At 36.0% G+C, this 23,229-nt stretch overlaps 1 pseudogene; it reads left to right on the forward strand.

Annotated features, from left to right (window-relative positions):
* Positions 1-9,069: 9,069 nt before the first annotated feature.
* Positions 9,070-12,035, forward strand: LOC141413644 (olfactory receptor 10J4-like; annotated as a pseudogene).
* Positions 12,036-23,229: the final 11,194 nt, after the last annotated feature.

Here is a 23,229-nt window from a genome sequence, read left to right on the forward strand (position 1 = left end):
CCTGTCCTCCAGTTGAGATCTGGGGCAGGAAAAGGAGGAAATAATGGGGACTTCTATGTTTAGAGAAAATGTCCCTTCCAATATAAAAAGGGAGAAGTAGGTTCATTCAGCCAGGGTCAGACTTTCCATTACTTGCCTCCAGGCCCCATGTACAAGTAGTTTGATTGAAAGTAGTAGAGAGAAGACTAGATGTTTCCAATTCCCCTGGCTCACTCAATGTGGCACCAATTGTCACATTGGGCTAAATTGACCAATTGTGCCATTTGAAAGCTCTTTGAGATTCTCTAAGGCTAGTGATTTTTTTCTTTTTAGTATTTATATGGTTTTTTATTTCTAAGTTTTGTGACACAGAGTATACTTTTTAAAAGTGTGCCCATTCTTTCATATTTCAGTTCAGTTTATGTTTTAAAAAATTTTGGTACTGGGGATTTTGGTACTGGGGATTGAATTCAGTGCCTTGCACATGCTAGTGAAGAGCTCTACCACTAAGCTATATCCCAAGCCCTTTGTATACTCATTTTTTTCTCTTTGTCAATATTCCCAGGAAAGAATAGAAAAACAAAAGGGGGTATACTATGAGACAAGGGTCATAGGCCACATTCAGTCACAGAACAAGAATCCGGCTTCATCAAGTTGTGTGTGGAATAGGATGTATATCTCATTGAGCAGGGCTGAGGCTCCTCCAGGATTCAGGAACATGAAGCCCAAAGTCCATTGTGCTGTACTAGGCACAGTGCACAAAGAATCATTCGAAGGGAAGGACTGTAAGAAAAGCATAGAACTCACCAGGGTCTATGCTTTAGTTAGATCTGGGAGCAAGAAACGTACAGAAAGCAGGATCAGGTTCTCCCATGCAGTACTTCTTTAAGTCTGGGTTGTAAACTGTCAGAAAAGATCATTCTTTTGTGCCCTAGGGCTCTGGGGTCCCTCTTCTCAAGTCACAGTGACAGTCCCTAAGGCAGCAATAGAAAGGTCCTACAACATGACGTTTGGGGATCTCACAAGAGATGGGTCAACCCAATCTTGTATAAAGAGCCTAGAGAATCTGGGCTTCCCCACAGGAACAAGGCCTCCTCATCAGGACATAATTCAGCCCTGCTCAAGAGTTGAGGAGGACCTCTTGATCACTACTTGACCAGATTCTCTAACCCCAAGCATGTTTAATAACATGGCTTAAGTAGACATGTTGCTCATGCTCAAGGGTATCTCAGTCCTAAGAGCTGAAGGATCTATCTCGGAGGTTTTTCTCAATTTGAATTTCTAGAAAATATGATTCATTCCTTTATTGATTCAGCAAATACTCAGTGACCATCTCTCAGCCAGACACAAGGAATGCAGTACAAATGGGATTCATGCCAGTTCTGCTGGTTTTTCTGTAACTGAGCATCACTGTTACTGCCTAAGAAAAGCTGAGGACCTTCACCATGAGGAAGATCAAAGGGGCCTTCCTCAGAGTCATTTCTGCAGCCCTGTCTTTCATTTCCAGCCATTAGTGAGTCAGTAGACTCAGCCTTGTTTCCCTTTCATAATATGAGTCTAAGAGAGATCTTTTCAAGGATGAGAGAAGAATTGCATGTCCACCAGGTTTCCTAGGGATTTTGGCTCTTCAGGAATTCATAGTTCCAGTGCTCAGTTTATGCTTTTCTCTTAGAGACTCACAAAGCAGGAAAGGTTCCCTTTTTAAGTTCTAGTATACTGAGAAATGAATACTTGAAAGCAAGATAGTTTTTTGCTGGTGTCTTTGACAAGCCAAGTAATCTGAGAGAGCCTGAGAAGCATGGAAAAGCAGCCAGGCATTTAGTTCATTCCACACGATCTCTTTCAAAGTCCTCATACATTTGCCCAAGAGAAATTGGAAGTATTCAGGCTCATAAACCGTTATGAACTGAGAGATAAACACATAGTATTTATTACTACTTGAGAATGGCCAATGTGGAATCTCATCAGACACATTTGAAACCCAAAGGAAGACAGAGTGGGGCAGTAGGTCTTATTAGGACCTTGAAACAGTGAGTTAGTCTTGGACTTTATTTGTCAACATCCCTTCTTTACAGTTTTTCTGGTAGCTCTATTTCAATATGCAGCTCTTCAGAATTAGAGGGAATGGAATGGAAACCCATGAGAAAGGAAAGGAAACCCTGACACTGAAATTGTGAACTGTAAAATGACTTTTTAAAATGTGATTCTTACTGTATGTTTATCTGAAATAAGACAGGTTTAAGCTGAAAAGTCTGGAGTGAGTGATTTTTTCTGAGAAGGGAAACAATATCTAGGTAATTATATCATGTGCATATTTTGACAGCTTTGTTCTTTTTCCATTCTGAGTTTTGTGTCTCATTTATTTTGACTTAGCATGTTTGGTTGTGAAATCTAATATTGAATGCTAAAAGTTATAAAGGCGTTTTTATCTTTTTCCAGATTTTCATTTAAATATTTCTCATGTTTCATTCACCATTAACTGTGAATGATCTCTGATGCCTCTTATCAGGGTAAGGAAGTTCCCTACTATTCCTGATTTGTTTGCAAGTTTTTCATGAATGGGCTCTTAAATTTTCAGCTAGTTCCTTTTATGTATCCATTAATATAATTACATACTGTTTATTCTTTAATTAGTTAGGGGTGAATTATATTAATAGATTTTTCTAATATTGTTGCATTTATGTGCTTTATAGACTAATCCTAGTTGCCCTTTTTATACACTGTTGAATTCAATTAGCTATTTTTTCATCTATACATTATTGACTGAAAATTATCTTTTCCTACTTTATCTATTTTTGGTATCCAGGGTTTGCAATTAGCAACCGGTTTAAATGTTGGGGAAATTTCACACATTTCTATGCTCTGAACTTGATGTCCTTGTAACTACTACCAAATTCCATTTGGGGGGATTATTAACCTAATAAATTTTCTATTTCTTTCTGGTCTAATTGTGGTGTTGTGGCTATCTATTTATCTATCTATTATCTATCTAATCTACCTACCTATATACCTATGGTGTACCTCCCAAACATCCAAATATACATATATAACCCCACAAAATATATCTTATATATCTTCCATATATATATATAGTATATATAATAGACATCCTACATATAGTATACATCCTCCAAATATGCCATTTTATACACTTTTTCAGATGGATCAATATAAATTTGCTCAGGGTATGTTTATTTTTATAAATATTTTGCTTGTCTGTATCTGTCTTTGCATTGTATTTCCTTTTTATTTACTGTGTTTTCTGATTTTCTTTGATTGACGTTGTTAAAGATTTCATTTCTAGGCAGGTGCTCTAAGACTTCTGCCACCCTGCCCCAGCCCAAACTTTCACTTCTAAATTAATCTTTTAAAAAAAATCTAGATTTACTTTTTATTTTGATAAGTTTCTATTTTTTTATTATTGGCTTCTAGTTTCACTGTGTTTATTTTACCACTCTTTTACAAGCTTCTTTTTTTGTGTGTGTGGTACTGGGGCTTGATCTGAGGGCCTATACCTTGAGCCACTCCACCAGCCCTTTTTTGTGAAGGTTTTTCCCAGATAGAGTCTCATGAACTATTCACCCAGCTGACTTCGAACCGCGATCCTCCTGATCTCTGCCTCCTGAGTAGCTAGGATTATAGGTGCAAGCCAGCAGCACCTGGTGGTTTTACAAGCTTCTTGAATTAAAACCTTCATTTATTATTCTCCAGTAAATACATATCTATCTGAGGATTTTTGGTGTTTGTTTTGATATGTATACTTTTGTGAAGTTGTACTACACATTTTTTTAGTTTTAATTTTTAAATTTTCATTCTATTTTTGAATTAGCATACATTAATAATATGAGGGGATTTCATTGTGATAATTCCACACATGTATACAGCATACACTGAGTAAGTTAATCCCGCCATCATATTTCCATTCCCTTTCCTCCTCTTTACCAAATATTGTTGGGTTTCATTATGCTGTCTTCATATGTATATATGTATATATGAAGCCTACTTCTATCCTCTTCATCCTTCAGTGTCCTTTCTTTCTCCTTCCTCCCTTCTGCTTATCTCCCCAGAGAGTCCATCATTTACATTCCTGTCTCATTATTTTTATTATTATCATCACCATCATTTTAGGCCTAGATTCCACAAATAAGTGAGAACATGTGATATTTGCCCTTTCGAGCCTAGCTTATCTCGCTTAGTATGCTGATCTCCAGTTTCACCCATTTTCCTGCAAATGAGAAAATTTCATTTTTCTTTATGGCTGAACATATATATGTGTATATATAATAATTATTATTATTATTTCACCTCAGTCACAATGGCAATCATCAAGGAAACAAAGAACAAATGCTGGTGAGGATGCAGGGAAAAGGAACTCTCATACACCATTGGTGGGAATGTGAATTAGTGTAACCACTATGGAAACAGTATGGAGTTTCATCAAGAAACTAAAAATAGTTTTCATTTTTCTTCTACCCACAGTTTATTTAGAAATTTACTTGAGGGGAAAAACTACCATAATTCAAGACCTCAGACCCTCTATTCAAGTCCCTGGGTTCATGTCACACTCTGCCACTAGCTATATGACTTTGTAGAAATTACTCAACTTCTCTCTGCTTCAGTTTTCTTATTTGTGAATTGTGAGGAATAATAGTATCTATTTTGCACAATTGTTATAAATACTTTAAAGTGCTTAGAATAATGGTTATATACAGAAAGCTCTATGTAAGTATTAGATAAATACTCAAATCTATAAGGCAGGGCAATAGAAGAGGGTTTGGCTACTTTCTTTCTTTAGACCTATTTTTTTTTTATTTTATTGTGGTCTGTGAACATATAATATCAATGCTGAGGTATCACTGGGGTCAGAAGCTTGAACATTCTCTGTATAAAAGAGTTTTAGATCATGATTGTTATAACTCTTTCAAGTCACATCAGTCCATTGACTATTTGATCAATCAGTTTTCAAAAGAAATGTGTTAATATCTCCTATTGTGATTGGCTGTTTGTAAATTTCTCCTGGTAGTTTTATCATTTTTTGGTATAACATATGGTGAAGCTATGCTGTTAGGACATCATAAATTTATAAATGAAATATCTTCCCAGTGAATTAATTTATCAATGTTTTAAGTCCCTTAGTGGGTTTCATTTTGAATAGCATCTTCTTGGCTATTAGTAATGTAGCATTAATTTTCTTTTTTGCATTTGACTGAATACCACTTAAATTTCCTTATTTTCTACTTTTCTGTGTCATGTTATATTTTTTAAAATAGTGAAGTATCAGATTATTAAGTCATTCTGAGAACTTCTTTATTTTAATGACCTAGTTTAATCCATTCACAGTTATTAGAATTAGATCAATTGGTGGATATTACTGTCATCCTATTTTATATTTCAATTTACTAAGACTTCCTAACTTCTACTTATTTCCTCCCAGTCTTTTGCTTGATTGATTAATTTCTTATTTGTTTCCATTTTCTGGTTAGAAAATTATACATCCACCTATTCTGTTTTTCCTATAGTGATATGTGTTATAATTTAATTGTATTTTGACAAATCATCCAAATATAGAATTAAAAATGTGGAATTGTACTACATTATTTGAAAAATTATTTTTCTATCTACTCATAGTTCTTGTTCCTTATAGGCAAGCACTTTCAGCTCTCTGCCTGTTTTTTATTTCATGCACCTCCATATTCCTGCTGTACTCCGGATAATGTGCATATAATGGTGTTTCTTGATTCCTAAATGTTAGGCATTATCCCTTGACTTTCTAGCTCATTTGTAATCTCATCTGCGTGCATATGAACATAAACATACCCACATAGCTTCCCCTCCTGCCATCTTCTCAGTAAAAGTTAAATCTATTTTCAGAACATACATTAATATGATATGCAAATATTCACAACTGAGTTACATAGCTTACTATAAATGCACATCTCTCCCTGTGCAATTTTATCTTGCTAAATTTTTATAATTGAATGCTTTTATTTGTTTAGTTTTCAATTATCTGTAATTAATCAACATTTAAACTTTCTACCAGAACTATAAAACTTTTCACATAGCATTAGATATAGTCAAACACATCAGGTAATTGCCACAAGTCATATTTATTTATTTATTTACCCCTACTTATTTAGCTTCTTTTGTCTGAAGACTACCATTTTGGAGATTTTCCCTTCCTTCTCCAGTCTGAATTGGGTTCCCCTCTAGTATGGCTAAGGTGGTGTCATCCTTTGAGCTTTTCTTCACTAGCATTTTGGAATTCTAGGTAGAATGTCTCTTGCCTTTAAGTTACCTTATTTCCTGGATCTCTCATTTTCCTGAAGCACCTCTTCAGTAACTTTCCGAGAACAAGAATATAGGATGTTCCTTATTTACTGCATCCACGTGTGTTGTGAGTAATTTATAGATGTATTAATTCAACTTGGAAATACTTGTCCCTCATAATTATGAAGGCCTTACCTCATTGTTTTCTAACTTCTAGTATAAGTGTTTAAAGTCTAATTTTATTTTAAATCTCAGTTTTTTATTATGACTTGTTTTCCTTCCTTTCTTTAACTGGGATCTTTTAGCATTTTCCTTTGTCCATAAAGTTTTATATTACATGATAATGTTTCTCAATGTGTGTTCTTTTCTTATTTTTCTCCACTACGCTAATCACTCAATCTGAAAAATTACAGACTTCAGGATTTCAAAATATTCTTTTCATTGATCTTGTTTCCCCTCTATTTTCTCATTAATTGTTCTGAAACACAAATTTGTTAGGCCTGATACTTATAAGTTCTCACATTGTCTATTTTGTTTCTTATTTTCAGACATTTTTTTTACTACACTTTCTGGATGACTACCTCAAAATTCTCTTCTAACTTGTGAATTTATTAATGGAATAAATTGTTTCAGTTTACAAATTTTTTATAGGAGCCTGATTTTGTTTCACCAACGCATTCTGTTGTCTTATCTTTTAGAGGCTATTAAACTTTCATGTGCATATATCTTAAAAGGTTTTTCTCCTCTTTAATGAGTTAGCTCTCTGTTTTCCAGTTTTCTTATTTTTTCCTGTTTATTTCTTTTGGCATAGTTTTCTGTGGTAGAAACTGCCTTCATATCTAAGGAAGAAGCTCTAAGAAACCAATTAGAAGTTTTGGGTGTGTGGGTCTGCCTAGACAGGGTAATAGAGTGAAAAGTAGTTTTTCACTGAGAAGCGTCCAGATTTTAGTGTCTATAGGCATATTCTCTGGAGATTCTCCAGTTCCCGGAGAAGGGTTTCTTTCATGTTCTTTCTGGTGGCTGCAAACTTTTTTGGCAGGGTTGTGAGGATCAAAGGAGAAGGACATTGGGGATACAGGATGGGGGTGGGGAGCCTATCAGCTTTGTATGTAGAATTTTCTGCACAACATTTCTCTTCCACTTTGTGAGCTCTCTGGAGAATGTATCTCTCCCACTTGAATGTGGGAAGTGTACCTGTGCTGCAGTGAGTTGTATGAGGGAACCCCGGGCTCACAGGACTTGTGTCCACTACAATGCCCAGAAATCCTGCTTGCTCTGTAATCCAGAGGGAGATGCTTCTCTTCCAAGGCTACACAAATATCCTTGAAATTATCATCTGGAACACAAAGGCAGTCAGTGCCTCTGCTCATAAGATGTGCAGAAATGTAAGACACTGAAGGAAAAAAGCTGGGTGTGGTGGTGTGTGCCTGTCATCCTTAAAAGCCTAAATTAGGAGATTCGCAGTCCAGGCTGGCCTAGGCAAAAAGCAAGACCCTATCCCCAAAATAACTGGAGCCAAAAAGACTGGAAGGCAGGCAGTACAGCTCAAAGCCCTAAGTTCAAACCCCCAAACCCCAGTACTGCCAAAAAAAAAAAAAAAAAGGCGGAAGAGAAGTTTCTGCAGGGCAGTGGTGGAGTCAGCCTGTGTAATACAGTGTCGAAGCACTGAGCACCCCCTAAAGGGGAAAAGATGCATAGCTTTTATAAGGAGACATTCTTTTTTAATTAAACAGAATAGGGGGTTTCATTATGTCATTTCCACGTATACATATAATACGCTTTGATCATATTCGTTCCTCACTTCCCTTTCTTTTGCCCCTCCCTCTTTTTACCCTCCACACTCTGAGAAGTCCCCCTTTTACTTTCATGTTCTTCCAGCACCCCCACATTCTACATATGAAAGAAGTCATGTGATGCTTGTCTTTATGAGACTAGCTTATTTTGCTTAACATAATCATCTCCAGTCCCATCCATTTTCCTGCAAATGACACAATTTCATTCTTTTCCATGGCTGAATAGTACTCCCTTTTGTTGTAGATGTGTGTATATATATATATATATATATATATATATATATATATATATATGTGTGTGTGTGTGTGTGTGCGTATGTGTGTGTATATATATATATATATATATATAGAGAGAGAGAGAGAGAGAGAGAGAGAAAGAGAGAGGGAGAGAGAGACTTCACTCCCCAACACTTGTCGAGGATACAATGGAAAAGGAGAGGTATCATTTAAAAGGCTATATGAACCAAGTGTTCTATAACAGAAAACGTATTTTTGTTTTAAAAACTGGAAAGCTTGGTTTCCAACATCTTAACCCCTACAAAATGAAGAACACAGGGGCTCGGCATGGTGGCACATGCATACAATCCCAGCTACTTGTGTGGCAGAGATAGGAGGATCACAAGTCCAAGGCCAAACTGGGCAAAAAGTTAGTGAGAACCTATCTGAAAAACAAAATGCAGTAAAAGTGAGGTGGCTCCAGTGGTAGAGCACTTGTCAAGCATGCACAAGGCCCAGGTCCATCCTTAGTACTGCAAATAAACAACATGAACAATGAAAGGAAAGAAGGAAGGAAGGGAGGAAGACAGGGCGGAAGGAAGGAAGAAAGGAAGAAAGGAAGGAAGAAGGAAAGTAGAAAAAATAAATGGTAGGAATCTCTTTGCAGCTGGTAGGAAGAGACAGTTACGCTTCCATGAGAAAATGCAAAATAATGCATCAGAAAAAAAGGACCTAGAGTATACTTAAAGCACAAAGAGTTCTGAATTATTAATGGAAAAAGCGGGATTTGAAACCACATGGACTATTTCTAAGTATGAGTAAGTCTAAGCTATATGTCATGCCATTCAAACCCTTGGTCACCTTGTGCTGTGCTGGTGGAGTTTTCATTGGTACTGGAGAAGGTTTGGAGAAGAGCTGGGGAAATGCCCAGGTGAGAGTGGGAAGAGCTCCCATATTCGAACATTGGGGTAAGAAGAGACTCTGAAGTCTGCCTTGGGAGAGGAAGGATGTGATTCATGTCAATGTAATTGGCCTGGTTTGAACAGAATCAGTACAGGCTCACACAGTTCAAATAATAATAATATTAAGTACCTGATATATTCAATTCAATCAAAGTCACTGTTTGTATTTTGGAAAATCTCACATACCAAGGCACTTTTCAACCTCAGAGTTGCAATTGGTTTCTCTCTTCTTCATAGCAGGTCCCTAGGACTCGGCCTCTTTAAAGCTACACTACAAGCCACATAGCCCTAAACTCATTCAGAATACTAAGCAGGTCATGATCCTCCTAATAATGATAATAATGGTGTATATCTTTTGAGATGTTACTATGTATCAGTTTGCTCAATGACTTATGCATTTTGAGCTTCAAATATTCTTATGTGGGAAGAACCAATATTTTATAGATGAGGAAAGTATGTTGCAGAGAGGTTCAGACCTTGCTCAAGGTGAAATAAAAATCAGCCTTGGGCCCTCTGGATCCTGTGCCTCTGTATTTAAACACTGAGCTGTGGTGATTCTCTTGCTGCTTCATCAGGATCTTATAACTTCTGGTCTTTTTAACCTTGATGTGCTGTGGGGAGCATGCATCGCTCACCTTTCCCTTGTTATCTTGGATAATGCCTTCTTTATAGTGTTCTCTGACCCTACGACTGAATTAGATCTCCCTCCTTTATTTGTTCATAGCATCCTACGCTAATCTCCATCGAGCACCTCTTACCCTGTGCTGTCATTCCTATTTACCCTTCTCTTCTTATAATACAGAGAATTATTTAATATCAAGGACTCTTTCCAATTCATTATTTATTCAATAAATATTTATTGAGCAACTATTATGTGTAGCAATTACATCCATAGAACTTTACAGAGTAAGGGGAGAAGAAATATTTGATAAACAAATAAATGAGTTAATGTTTTTCTTTGGGATTATTCTCTCCTTAAAATCAGCTGTGAATTTTCTTGCTGATATTACAGAGACAGGATTTAATTATATAACCACTGTAAATGAGTTACAAAATTGTATTTATGCAAACTTTCTAAAGTTATTGTCCTTCATTTTCCAATTCTCTTTGTCTCTCTCTCTCCACCCTTTCTTTTTTTTGGTGGTACTAAGGTTTGAATTCAGGACTTCACACTTGTAAGGCAGCTGCTCTATCACTTGAGTTATGCCTCCGGCCGTTTTTTAGACATAGGGTCTTGGTTTTTGCTCCGGCTGACTTGGACTGTGATTCTACTATTTTAAGCTTCCTGCCATTGCTGGGATGACAGGCATGTGCCACCGTGCTCAGCTTTTTTCAATTGAGATGGGTCCTTGCAAACCTTTTTGCCTAGGCAGGTCTAGAAGCACGATTCTCTAGATCTCAATCTCCTGAGTAACTTGGGATGACAGACACACACTACTGTACTCAGTTATTGGTTGAGATGGGGTCTCACTAACTTTTTGCCCAGGCTTGCTTTAAATTGTGATCCTCTCAATCTTAGCCTCCAAGTAACTAGTATCACATTGGTCCCCAGCTTCAATTCTCTTTCTAAAATGATCATTGAAAGTCTTCCTAGTTAAACACTCCACCTTTAGTATCTCTGCTAGTGGGATGCTTCAAACCTCATATATACTTAAAGCTTACCATGTAGCATTTACAAGGTGCCAGACAGTTTCCTAAGCACTTTGATAAACTGTTCAGTTTACTCCTGACTCTGTGAATATGATGCTATCTTTAATACCATTTTAGGGATAAAGAAACTGAGAGAAGTTAAAAAAAACACACTCATGGCTACATAGTTAGGGTCTGGAGGAAAGAGGATTCAATCCTGGCTAGTGTGGCTCCAGTGCTTTTACAATCATGCCTTTCATTATACTCTGTTTCCTCTTTGAGGCCTAACAATGGTGTATTAGTCAACTTTTCATCGCTATGACAAAATATCTGTGGTGGCTAACTTCATAAAGAAAATTATTTAGCTCACAGTTTGGAGGTTTAAATGCATGACACCTGCCTTGGCTCAGCTCTAGTGAAGGCTCCTCAGCTGTATCATGTCATGGTGGATGGTAATGGTTAGATTGTGTGCAGGAGCAAGTGATGACATGATGGGGAAGGAAGCCAGAGAGAAACTCAGGCCTCAGGCACTGCCTCAATCCTTGCTACATTGTGACCACTCTGCACATTCTTCTTGGCCTCCTAAGTCCTTACAAGTCCAGTACCATTCAAGACTGGGCCACTCAGCTTTTCTATATCACTTCTACAATCAACAACTGTTTCCTGCTCATAGCCATGCAGAATGACCATATGGCCATTTGCAACTCCCTACTATTGTTGGTAAGACAGCCTGTATCCACTGGCATATGGGTCATTAGAAATTGATCTGCCCATGGCTGTCATCTGTGTTTGGCCTGCCCTTCCATGATGGTCTTGCTGTCTTCCACTTTTTCTGTGATGTGAGACCCCTGTTAAATCTAGGCTGCACAGACACCACTTTCAGTGAGATCAACTTTGTTGTCTTTGTGTCCAGCACAAAGGTCAAAAGAAAGTCTCTGCCACCTGTGCTTCTTACCTCATGGTGGTCATCACCACTATAGCTGACTCTATCATCTATATCAAGCTTAAATCGCTGGGTTCCCTGGGGCAGGACAGACTCATCTCAGTGACCTACAGTGTCCTCATTCCCTTGCTAAATCCTGGGGTGTACAGCCTGAGGAGCAAAGATGCTGTGTGCAGAAGAATCCTTATGAAGAAAGTGTTTAATCCCCAGTGTAATAAGCTGCTATGGCTTCTCTTCATGTATTAATTCCTCCAAAGCCTTGTCAGTCAGGAACACTGTGATTCTCCACAATGTCATGGAGCCTCCTATAGAACCTGCTCGTGGAATGTCATTGGAAGAAATACTTTCTCTCAGTTTGACTGTCATATTCCCATGAAACCAGGAAAAAGGGCTTGAGAGTTTGGCCAGTTCTTATCAAATAATACAAAAAAAGAGAATATTTGTGTTAGATACCTTGTAAACAGTTTCAGAGATTGCATTCTGCTTTGAGGCCAGGAGACTTTCAGAGGGGAAAGTGAGATGCATCAGTTTTGTTATTTCTTATACACATTTTCTCTCATGTTTTTATTTGTTCAAAAACGTGAGTACAAGTTTACTGGTTCCTCTTTTACTGGTGTGGCATCACCCTAATCCTGTGGAGCCCATGCTGAGCCTTGACTCTGTGTTGCTTCTTCTCCTTATGTCCTGAACCACCACGGCTATGGAGTGTAAGACTGGGACTTCATATCATACTGACAGGAAAGTTATTTATATGTGTATCTTACTTTAGAATTTATAAGGAGCTTTCACAGACCAGACTTCACTTGATCCTATCATATTCTGTAGGGTAGGCATTAATAAAATCCTGTTTTGTAAATGAAGAAATTAAGGCACATATAGGTCTAAGCATGCAAAAGCAGACACACCCAGTTACAGGGTCAGCATTTGGATGTAGTTTTCTATTGCTATTTCTAATGAATGGGGTTTCAAGAAGCAGAAAGTTCTTAAACAAAGTAAAGTCCTTCATTTAATGGTGTGCATAGGGATCTCATGGGTCTTTAGGGTGTTTCTGTGCATTTTAGAGAAAAGCATCATCTCCTTTAGACACTTCTGTCAGAAGTTGCCATAATAATTTTAGCACACTTTCCTGAGAAATTATCATTAATTTCTGATGTCTGACATGTGCATGTTATTTCCTGCACTGCATGACCTACAAAACTCTACCCTGACTGTAGACATGACAAAGAACACAAACTGGAAACAAATAGGTGCTAGTTCCTTTTCCAGAGTGTTCACTCCTGGATTGTCTGAATGGCTAAAGACACTAGCCCTTCTTATTGGCTGCAATTCCTCCAGTTTCCCTAACTCAAATCTTATTGAGGAAGTGTTTAAGACTTACAAGTTCTGGAATTATTACAGGGTAGAACCCAACACTAGCGATCCTAGACTAAGGCAGCCTTGTAATGTCCTGTGAAGCAGACTCACACTAAATTCTGTGAAATGTACAGGAGCACATTTACATGCATTTGGGCAGAGGCTTGATTCCTAACCCTACCAGTCTCCTAGAATATCATCCTATTCATGGTTCACACATACAGAGGCCATGATATTAAATTCCCAGTTCTGAGCCTGGTTGTTCTTATTCTAGAATCAAGGAAGAAAACACTCATCCATTAAGTATTCATTATGTAACTATTGGTATGCTAAAAATTTTATGTTTATTGTGAAATTCTAATTGTACTTGTTTATCCTCCCAAACCTAGCATACCAGTTCTTTCATTTATTTATTCAAGTGGTGTTTACTGAGGGCTTCTTTACCTGTTTATGTTAATGTACTAAAGCTAGCTCTTAGAAGCCTGGTGCCTTCCCAAGCTCTTTGATCACAGAAACCCTTTCAACTAATTGAAAATGTTTTGAGGACACTATGAGAACTTTGTCTACATTATTTTACCATAGTAGAAATTAAAAGTGAGAAATTTTGAAGATGCTTATTTATTTCAAAACAACAATGAGTTTACTATATGATAAAATAAATAATGTATTGTTGTAAAATGTAACAACAACCAACAAAAAGAACTTTTAGACGAGTATCACTGGTTTACATTTTTCAAATCTCTTTAATGCCCAGCTTATTAGAAGAAAGCAGGATTCTCTTGTGTGTTTTTGTATTCAACCTATTGCCACATCATATGTCATGTAGCCTCCAGAAACCACCTCTTTCATGAGAGAATGAGTGAAGAAGATGAATAATGTCAGTATCAGCATGCAAATAGTTTGATTTCACAGACCTGTGTGAAGAGATCCTCTGACCACTGTGAGCACACCTGGGTTAGTGTATAGGACCTTGACCTGGGTTGCTTGTTGTGAGGTGTGATAGCTAATGCTTCTCCCCCCACTCCCATCCTCTGCTACACTGGCTTTTAAGATCATAAAAAGAACTGGAAATGGGTGAGGAAACATCACTTCTTGGAGGTAATGAGCAAAGGAAACCAATGAGGAAGTCACAGGCCACATTTACCTTTGAGCATTTCTTTGGTCAATTGGAGCACTTCTTTGGCCCTCAAAGATAGTGCCTGAATGGGAGAAAAGAAATGGGATGTAGAGCTGATTAAGAGGTTGGGGGAGGGGATAATCACCCATTATTGCCCAGTATGGTGGGGAGAGGTGAGCTTACAAAACTTGTTTTCTTGTTGACTTTCTCTTATTCCTTCCTTGGTTCAAGCAGCAAATTGGAGTCTATGCTTTGCTTCAGAGAATGAGCTGAGAATCAAATTAGGTCTTTTCTTTGGATTACTAGTATCAAACAGAGAAAAACTGGTTTTTTTTTTTTAAGTAGTCTGCTTTAAGCATAGTGGAGTTCAGAGTTAGGAAAGCACTAAATTTTAAAAAGATTTTCATGTTGTACTTATCCGATCTGTGTCTAATCATATTCCTTTCTTCTTTGTCACATGCCAAATTAGCATATGTGTACACATCTGTGTTTGGATTCTGGTCTGTTATATGGATCTATTTTGGCTATCTTTGTGCCTATTTCATGCTGTTTAAATTAATATCATTATGTTATTATATTAATTATGTCACTATGAATATATTTTATAATTAATGTAATTGATGATATACACCTTGATATTTCTAAAATAGCCTTATCTATTTTGGCACATTGTTGAGCATAAGCTACACGAAAGCAGTGATTCTCGATGTCAATTTGATTGCTGTACTCCCAGCAATCTTAACAATTTCTAACATAGTATAAGCATGGTGCTCAATAAATGCTTAGGTTAAGGAATGGACTTCTGACCTAATTTTAGAGTTTATGAGTATTCATGCCACCTTTTACTGGGTTTTTTTTTACTGAGATTGTACTTTGTGTTCTTGAATCTTCCTATCAATGGACATGGCTCAGCATTAGACTTTTGATTGCTGTGACAAATACCTGAGAGAAACAGTTTAAAGGAGGAAAGATTTCCTTTAGCTTAGGATTTCAGTCAAGGTCATCTGGATCCACTGCTTAGGCTGAGTTGAGGCAGAATAGGATGGCAGTAGGAGCATGAGATAGAGGCTGTCCACTTCACAGTGGCCAAGAAGCAGAGAGGATAACAGCCAAGGTCAAGATATGCCTTTGAAAGGCACCTCCCCAGTGACCCACTTCCTCCAACCAGTTCCACCACTTCCCAATAGTCTATTCAAATTTTTAATCCATCAATGAATTAAAACATTGATTAAAGCATTAAAGTCCTCATGATCCCATCATCTTTGGAAATGCCCTCACAGACATACCCAGAGGTGTGCTTTACACATCTCTCAATCCAATAAAGATCAATCATCAAAGACTTCACTTATGCAGCTATTCCTTTCAATTAATTTATTAATTAAATTTTTAGATTGATTTATTTGGCTGTATTTGGGTTTGAACTCAGATCTTAAACTTGCTAGACAGGCACCCTACCACTGGAGCCGCACACCCAGACCTTTCTAAATCTAGTTATTTTTCAGATAGGGTCTCATGTTTTTGCTCAGGACTAGCCTCAGACCTTGATCTTCCTACCTATGCTTGCTTCCCTCCTAACTGGGATCATGAGTGCACACCACCACAGCTGGCTTATTGGTTGAGATGGGGTCTCCCTAACTTTTAGGGAGTTGGAGCTGGCCTGCAACTATGACCCTCTTAATCTCTGCCTCCCACATAACTGAAAATATAGGCATGAGGCATAATGCCTGTCTCCAGCTCTTCCTTTATATCCTTTAGTAAATGTACACAGTATTTTCTAGAAAGATCTTGTGCATTTTTATTATGTTTTCAAAAATGCTCAGGTAATTTTGTTATCTTAGATGAGATATTCTTAAATAGTATCTTTATTGAGATACAATTAATATGTCAGTGGTTTTTAGTATATTTACAGAGTTGTACAGCTGTCTCCACTAACTTCATAACATTTTCATTATTCTAAAAGATACCCTTTTCTATTCACTGCCACTCTCCATTTCTCCCCTTTCCTTAGCCAGTGAAAAAAGCATTAATCTACTTTATATTTTCATGCATTTGCCTATTTGGACATTTCATAAAAATGAAATTATGTCATATGTGGTCCTTTGTGACTGACGTCTTTCACTCAGCATAATGTTCTCAAGGTTTGTTCACGCTGTAACATGCATCAATGTTTCATTCTTTTTATTGCTGAATAGTATTCCATTATTAGATAAACATTCCACATTTGTTTATCCATTTATTATTGACAGAAAATTATTTTTTCCTACTTTTAGCTAGTGCAATATTGCTTCAAATATTTGTGTTCAAGTTTCTGTGTGGACATATGCTTTCATCTTTCTTTATTTTTGTTTTTGATATATGCCTAGGAGTGGACTTGTTCCTAAATTGAGCTTGCTAGCGTTTTGCTGGGATTTTTGTATCTATATGCATAAAGAATATGACCATAGATTTTGGATTTTTGGTATCAAGATAATACTGGTCTTTCAAATTGGAAAATATCTTCCTCTTTTGAAAGAGTCGGTGAACGATACTTTAATGTTTCATAGACTTCACTAGTGATGTTATGGAGGTCCAGGTTATTCTTTATAAAAGTTTTATTAGCATATAATAGTTGTGCAGGGGGATATATTGTGATATTTACATATGCGCTTACAATATATCTCAGATTTACCCTACCCATCATTCTCTGACTTCCTTCCTCACCAATTCTTGTAACAATTTCAACAGGTTTCATTCTTCTATTTTCATATATGGATACAAAATACATCTACCATATTCGCCCTTTCCTTATGCCCACCCCCTCCCATTGGTACATACCCCTAGAAAAGACCTATTTTGCCCTCCTGCCCTTCATATTTTTTAATTGTATATTGGTGGTCCAAGGGGGTTTCACCTTGGTACTTTAGGTCTATATATCATGCTTTAATCAAATTAATCCCCCTGTTACTTATTCATTTCCAATCACCATTCTCCCCTAATATTCAACAGCTTACAGTTATTACATTATATTCATATGTAGATGGGATGTTTCAACACTTTTCATTCTCTAACATTTTCTTTCCTCGTATTGCCTCCCATAGTCCCCTCAGACAGACTCAATAATACAATTTTGTTCTGTCACTATTTAAAGATATATGTGATCATATTATCTATATATACATTTAACTTATAGGTCCAGCTTCCACATATGAGGGAAAACATGTGACCTTTGACCCTTTGAACCTGGCTCACTTCACTTAACATGATGTTCTTTAGTTCCATCCATTTAAGTACAGGTAATTTTTTATGGGTCGTTTGTTTACTGCTAATGCAATCTCTTGACTTCTTATAGGTCTACTCAGATTTTTCTATTCCTTCTTGAATGAATTTCAGTAATTTGCATCTTTTAGGAATTTGCCAATTTCATGCAGGTTATCTAACTTGTTGGTACACAGTTGTTCATTGCACCCTTATGATGTTTTGTTTAAGTTTACTGAGGATTGCTTAACATTCTACCAGATATTCTACCCTGAAGAGTATTCCTGTTGCACTTAAGAAGAAAGTGAGTTTTGATATATTGGAGTGGAATATTCTATAGAAGTCGCTTTCTGATTGGTTATGATGTTGTTCAAGTCTTTTATTTACATATTGGGTTTATGCCTTGCTTTTCTATTCATCTCCAAATACTGACAGGTGTGCTTCATATATTTTAAGACACTTTTGTTGGGTGCATGTACAATTTATAATTCATAAGTTGGCCTGAGGAATTGAACTTTTATCACTATAAAATGTTCTTTTCTCTTCTAACAATGTTGGTTTTAAAGTCTGTTTTGTCTGATATAACATTCCAGTGCTGTTTAAAAAAAATTACTGCTTGCATATCATCTTACTCCATCCAAACATATTTGTGTCTTTGAATGTATATTTTTGTCTCTTGTAAGCACTAGTTGGATCATAATCATATTATTGAATCTATTTTTATTAATTATTGCCTTTGGATTGTTCAATTTACTTCTTTTTAATTAGTTACTGGCCAGGAAGGATTTACAGTTCCCATTTTAATATTGCTTTTTAAAGATGTTTTGCCTTTTTGACACTCTCGTCTCCAATTACTACCTTTCTAAAGGTTTTATTTAAAAAAAAACTACTCTCTATAGTTACATTAGATATTTTCAGACGGAATATTTTAATGCCCTCATTTCTTTACTGTGTTTTCAAATATGTTTGTTTTCCCTGAGCATTATAATTAATTTTTACCTTAAAACAATCTAGTTTCTGTTAATACCAACTCATTTGCAAAGAATACAAAAGCATCACTCCAAAATGCTCCTTTCTCTCACTCTCCTTGTGCTATTACTGTCGTGCATATAATATTTTATACATAAGTCCATCAACACATTTTTGTACTTCTTGCTTTATTCAATCATATTGTAAAGGAGATAAGAGAAGAAAAGGACAGCAACAATATTTTATTCACCTATGTATAAATTTTTTATCTTTCTTCCTGATTCTTAGTTGGAATACTCAAATGCTTTGTCACAAAGTCCATTTGGTATAGACTTCTGGTACCTGCTCATGGGTAAAGGAAATTCCTTCCTAGTGTTAGTTTGATAAGTAATCAGTTGAGTGCTAGATTTATATCTAATGTTTTGTGTTTTTATCTTTTGAAACAATCACTTGAATTTAGCCTTTAAATTTTATGTAATAAAAAGATGTTTTTATTGATGAATCATCCCTTCATTTCTAGCCTAAGCACAATTTGGATATGTTGTTTTAACTATGCATTCCTTTTGTTAAGATTGTATTTGGAATATTTGCTCCCATATTAAAATTTTAGTTTTCTTTTATATTTATTTCTAATAACTGCATTTAATATTATAAATTTATCTCCATAACTGCTTTTAGTACATTCATCTGATTTTGCTAGTGTGCAAAGTCTTTTGGCCTTTTAATTCCAAATGGTTTATCATTTTCTTTCTTATTTCATCTTTCACTAATTATTTTTTCCAAGTGTATCCTTATATTCGAAGATGTTTGAGGAGTGGTGAGAAATAATAGGAAAGAGGGATGACTCATCTTTGTGGATGTTTTTTAAATTTGTGACACTGATTGTGAGAGCAGTGTGTTTGTGTTGGAATTTGTTGAGATAATCCTTGGGATGGTCAAGCTTTGCAAAAAATTCACATGTAATTGAAAAAAATTGTTATTTGTGCTAATTTTACCCTCTGCAGACTTTAAAATTTTCTGACATTTTGCCTACATTATCAGTCTCTAAAATATGTTTGCTAAAATATTTTACAATAACACTTTATTCATGTCATTTTGTTAGTATTTGCTTATTATATTTTCAAGTTTGTGTGGTAGAGGCACACTAATTAATAGTAGCTCTCTGTTCTTGGTGAATTATTCTTTTCATGAGAATTAAATGTGACTATTTTTTATTTATTTTTGGTTTTTCTCTGTGAATTTTAGTTAATTATATTTGTATAATTATTATAAGCTTATTCTTGCCTTTGCATTTTGCATCTCCTTTCAGCATGCTTTTTTTTCCTCTTTTCTCAGTCTTTAATTTGATTGATTAGCTTTTAAGTGTCCTATTTTTTCTATACTTTTTTGAAAGCTTTACATTCTCTGGCTATTCATGTAGTGATATTTAATTTTAACATTTAAAAACTATTTATTCTTATTTTTTAAGAAATCTTGCACATACATAGTTGAAATAGTCTAAATATTACTAAAAGGCATAAAAGAGCAAAAAAAATTTCTCTGATACATTCCTCCCTACCCTTTTCTTCTGTTTCACAGAGGCTACATGTTTAGGTGATAAAACATGTAGCCTCTGTGAAACAGAAGAAAAACAGACCCAATAGGATGCCTGTGCGTGTGCATGTGTGTGTGTGTGTGTGCATGTGTGTGTGTGAGCGCGTGTGTGTTAGATTTATTTCTGTTGGATTTATTTCATGGAATTAGCTCACATGATTATAGAGGCTGCAGGGTGAACTGGCACATATAATATTATACACATTTATGGCGTATGGCACGATAATTCACTGCACGTATACAATGTGAAATGACCAAATCAGGGTCGTTAACATTTTCATTTTCTCATTTATTATTTCTTTGTGTTGGGAACATTTGAACTCTTTCCTTCTACTTATTTTGAAGTATGTAATAAATTGTTTTAAACTATAATTATCCAATTTGCTACAGAACACTAGAACTTTTTTTTTCATGGAGGAAGTACTTCATGACCTATTTGCCTTTCTTCTCAAGTTTCACTCATTTACTTCTTTGATGACTCGCTGGCACTTTCTTCACTTCCAACCTGGCAATTCGCCTTACCTCTCCTCTCTCTGGATCCACTCTCTCCTTTACTCTATATCTTTTTTCTTACTGTACACCCTCATTGTGCTGAACTTCTTCATGTATACCTTTATTTTATTATCAGTGGCTTACAAAAAAACCATAGAGGTAAACATTACTCAGATATGCGTTTGACAGTTTTCTTATTTTACCATTTCACTTGACTGGTAATTTGCTGAATTTATCTCAGTGTTTTTTTTCTTCTGTTTATCAAGACTTTTTGTTTTCCTTTCTATTAGCATATATTAATTGTACAAAGGAAAGCGTTTCACCGGGACATTTCCATACACACATAGAATGAACATTGATCATAATACCCCTCTATGACCCTTTCTTATTTCTCCCCCGCTCTTTCACCTTCCACATTCCAAATAGTCCCCCTTTGACTTTCATGTCCTCCTCTTCCCACTGGATTCCACATGTGAGAGAAAACATATGACATTTGTCTTTGTGAAACTGGGTTATTTCACTTAATTTCGTCATTTTCAGTTCCATCCATTTTCTTGAAGATGACATGCTTTTGTTATCTTTTATGACTGAATAAAACTCCATCATGTATATATACCACATTTTCTTTATCCATTCATCCATTGTTGGCACCTAAGCTGATTCTCTAACCTGGCTGTAGTGAATAGTGTGGCAATAAGCATGAGTATTGAATGTATGTCTATAGTAAACTGACACTGATTCCTTTGGGTATATGCCCACAATGGTGTGGCTGGACCATACGGAAGTTCTATTTTTAATTTTTTGATGAACCTCCATACTGATTTTTATGTGGCTGGATTTATTTACAGTCCTAACAGCAGTATGTAAGGGTTTTGCTTTCCTCACATCCTCACCAAAAATTTGTTTTTTGTTTTCTTGATGATAACTGTTCTGACTGGGGTCAGATGAAATCTCAGTGATTTGTATTTACCTGACGGCTAAAGATATTGAACATTTTTCATATATTTATTGGCCATTTGTACTTCTTCATTCGAAAAGCATGTGTTCTCATTGTGTAGAAAGGGGACATAATGAAATACACTGAAAGCACTGAATAACGGGGTGGAGGAAATGGTAAGGGAGAGTAATAAAGGACGTTATTGTGACTAAAGTACAGTATATTCACAGATGAAATACCATTGTAAAACCCTTTGAACAATGAATATGGACTTAAAAATGAAGGACAGAATTGTAAACCAGGTTCTGTTCAGGAGTGGGTACTAGTGGGAAGGGGGAGAGTGAATGGACGGGATAAAAGAAGGTGAATATGGTCGATGTATTTTGTATACTTATATGAAATAGAACAATGGAACCTGTTGTAATTGTTTAAAATTGTGGAGAGGGTTTGAGGGAGAGAGAGATGGTGAGGGCAAACTTAACCAAGGTACATTGTAAGCATATATGTAAATGTCACATGAATCCCCCCTGTGCAATTAATACATGCAAATAAAATGTTTTAAAAATATTAGGAAAGAAAAGTTTCTACCAAATTCATTTGCTCATTTATTGATTAAATCATTTTCTCTTTTTGTGTTTAATTTTTTGTTCTTCATATATCTTGGGTATTAAAAGACTTTAATATAAGAGCTGAAACTTTGAAACTACCAGAGGAAAATACAGGGGAAACACTTCAAAATATAAGCATAGGCAATGACTTTCTGAATAGGATCTCAAGAGCTCAGGAAATAAGAGCAAGAATTGACACATGGGATTGCATTAAATTAAAAAGCCTCTGCACAGCACAAGAAACAGTCAACAGAGTGAAGAGACAGCCTACAGAATGAAAGAAAAATCTTTGCCTGCTTTTCAAGACTTTTCATCAAATTTCTTTTGCAATACTCTATTTATTTATTTATTTTGTTGGTACTGGGGTTTGAACTCAGGTGCTCTATCACTTGAGCCCACACTCAAGGTGTGTTTCAATATGGTCTTGCATTTATGTTTAGGATGGTCTGGACCAAGATAATCCTATTTATGCTTTCTGAGCATGACATCATGGCTAGCTTTGTATTTATTAAGATGGGGGGGGTCTCACAAGCTTTTTTGCATAGGCTGACCTTGACCCACTGTCCTAATATCCACCTCCCATGCTGGGATCACGTAGTGAACTATCATGCCTGGCTTCTTGTACAACTCTCTTACTTTAATTTTTATTTCTGCTAACTTAATTTCTTAATTTTTAAGATTTCATTTCCGATTTTTAATTGTGGCAAGAGATACACAGTATAAAATTTCCATATTAACTATTTTAAGTACTCAGTTCAGTGCTATCTAATGCAATCATAATGTTATGCAACCATCACTACTGTCCATCTCCAAAACTCTTCAACTTATAAAACTGGACTCTGTACCTATTGAACAATTAATTTGAACCCTTGGCAGCTACAATTTTCCCTCTATCTCTATGATTTTGATGATTCTAAGTACTTCACATAAGTGGAATCATAGATTGTCATTTTGTGACTGGCTTATTTCACTTAGTATTAATGTGTTTAAGTCTTATCCATGTTTTAGAATGTGTCAGAGTTCCTTCTTTTTAGAGGTTATCTAATATCCCCTTGTATATCTATACTACATTTTGTTCATTCACTTATACATCAGTGATAAAGTTAGGTTGTTGTTGTTGTGTGTGTGTGTGTTTCT

This window comes from Castor canadensis, chromosome 11 (genome assembly GCF_047511655.1).
Source record: "Castor canadensis chromosome 11, mCasCan1.hap1v2, whole genome shotgun sequence".
Lineage (NCBI taxonomy): Eukaryota > Metazoa > Chordata > Mammalia > Rodentia > Castoridae > Castor > Castor canadensis.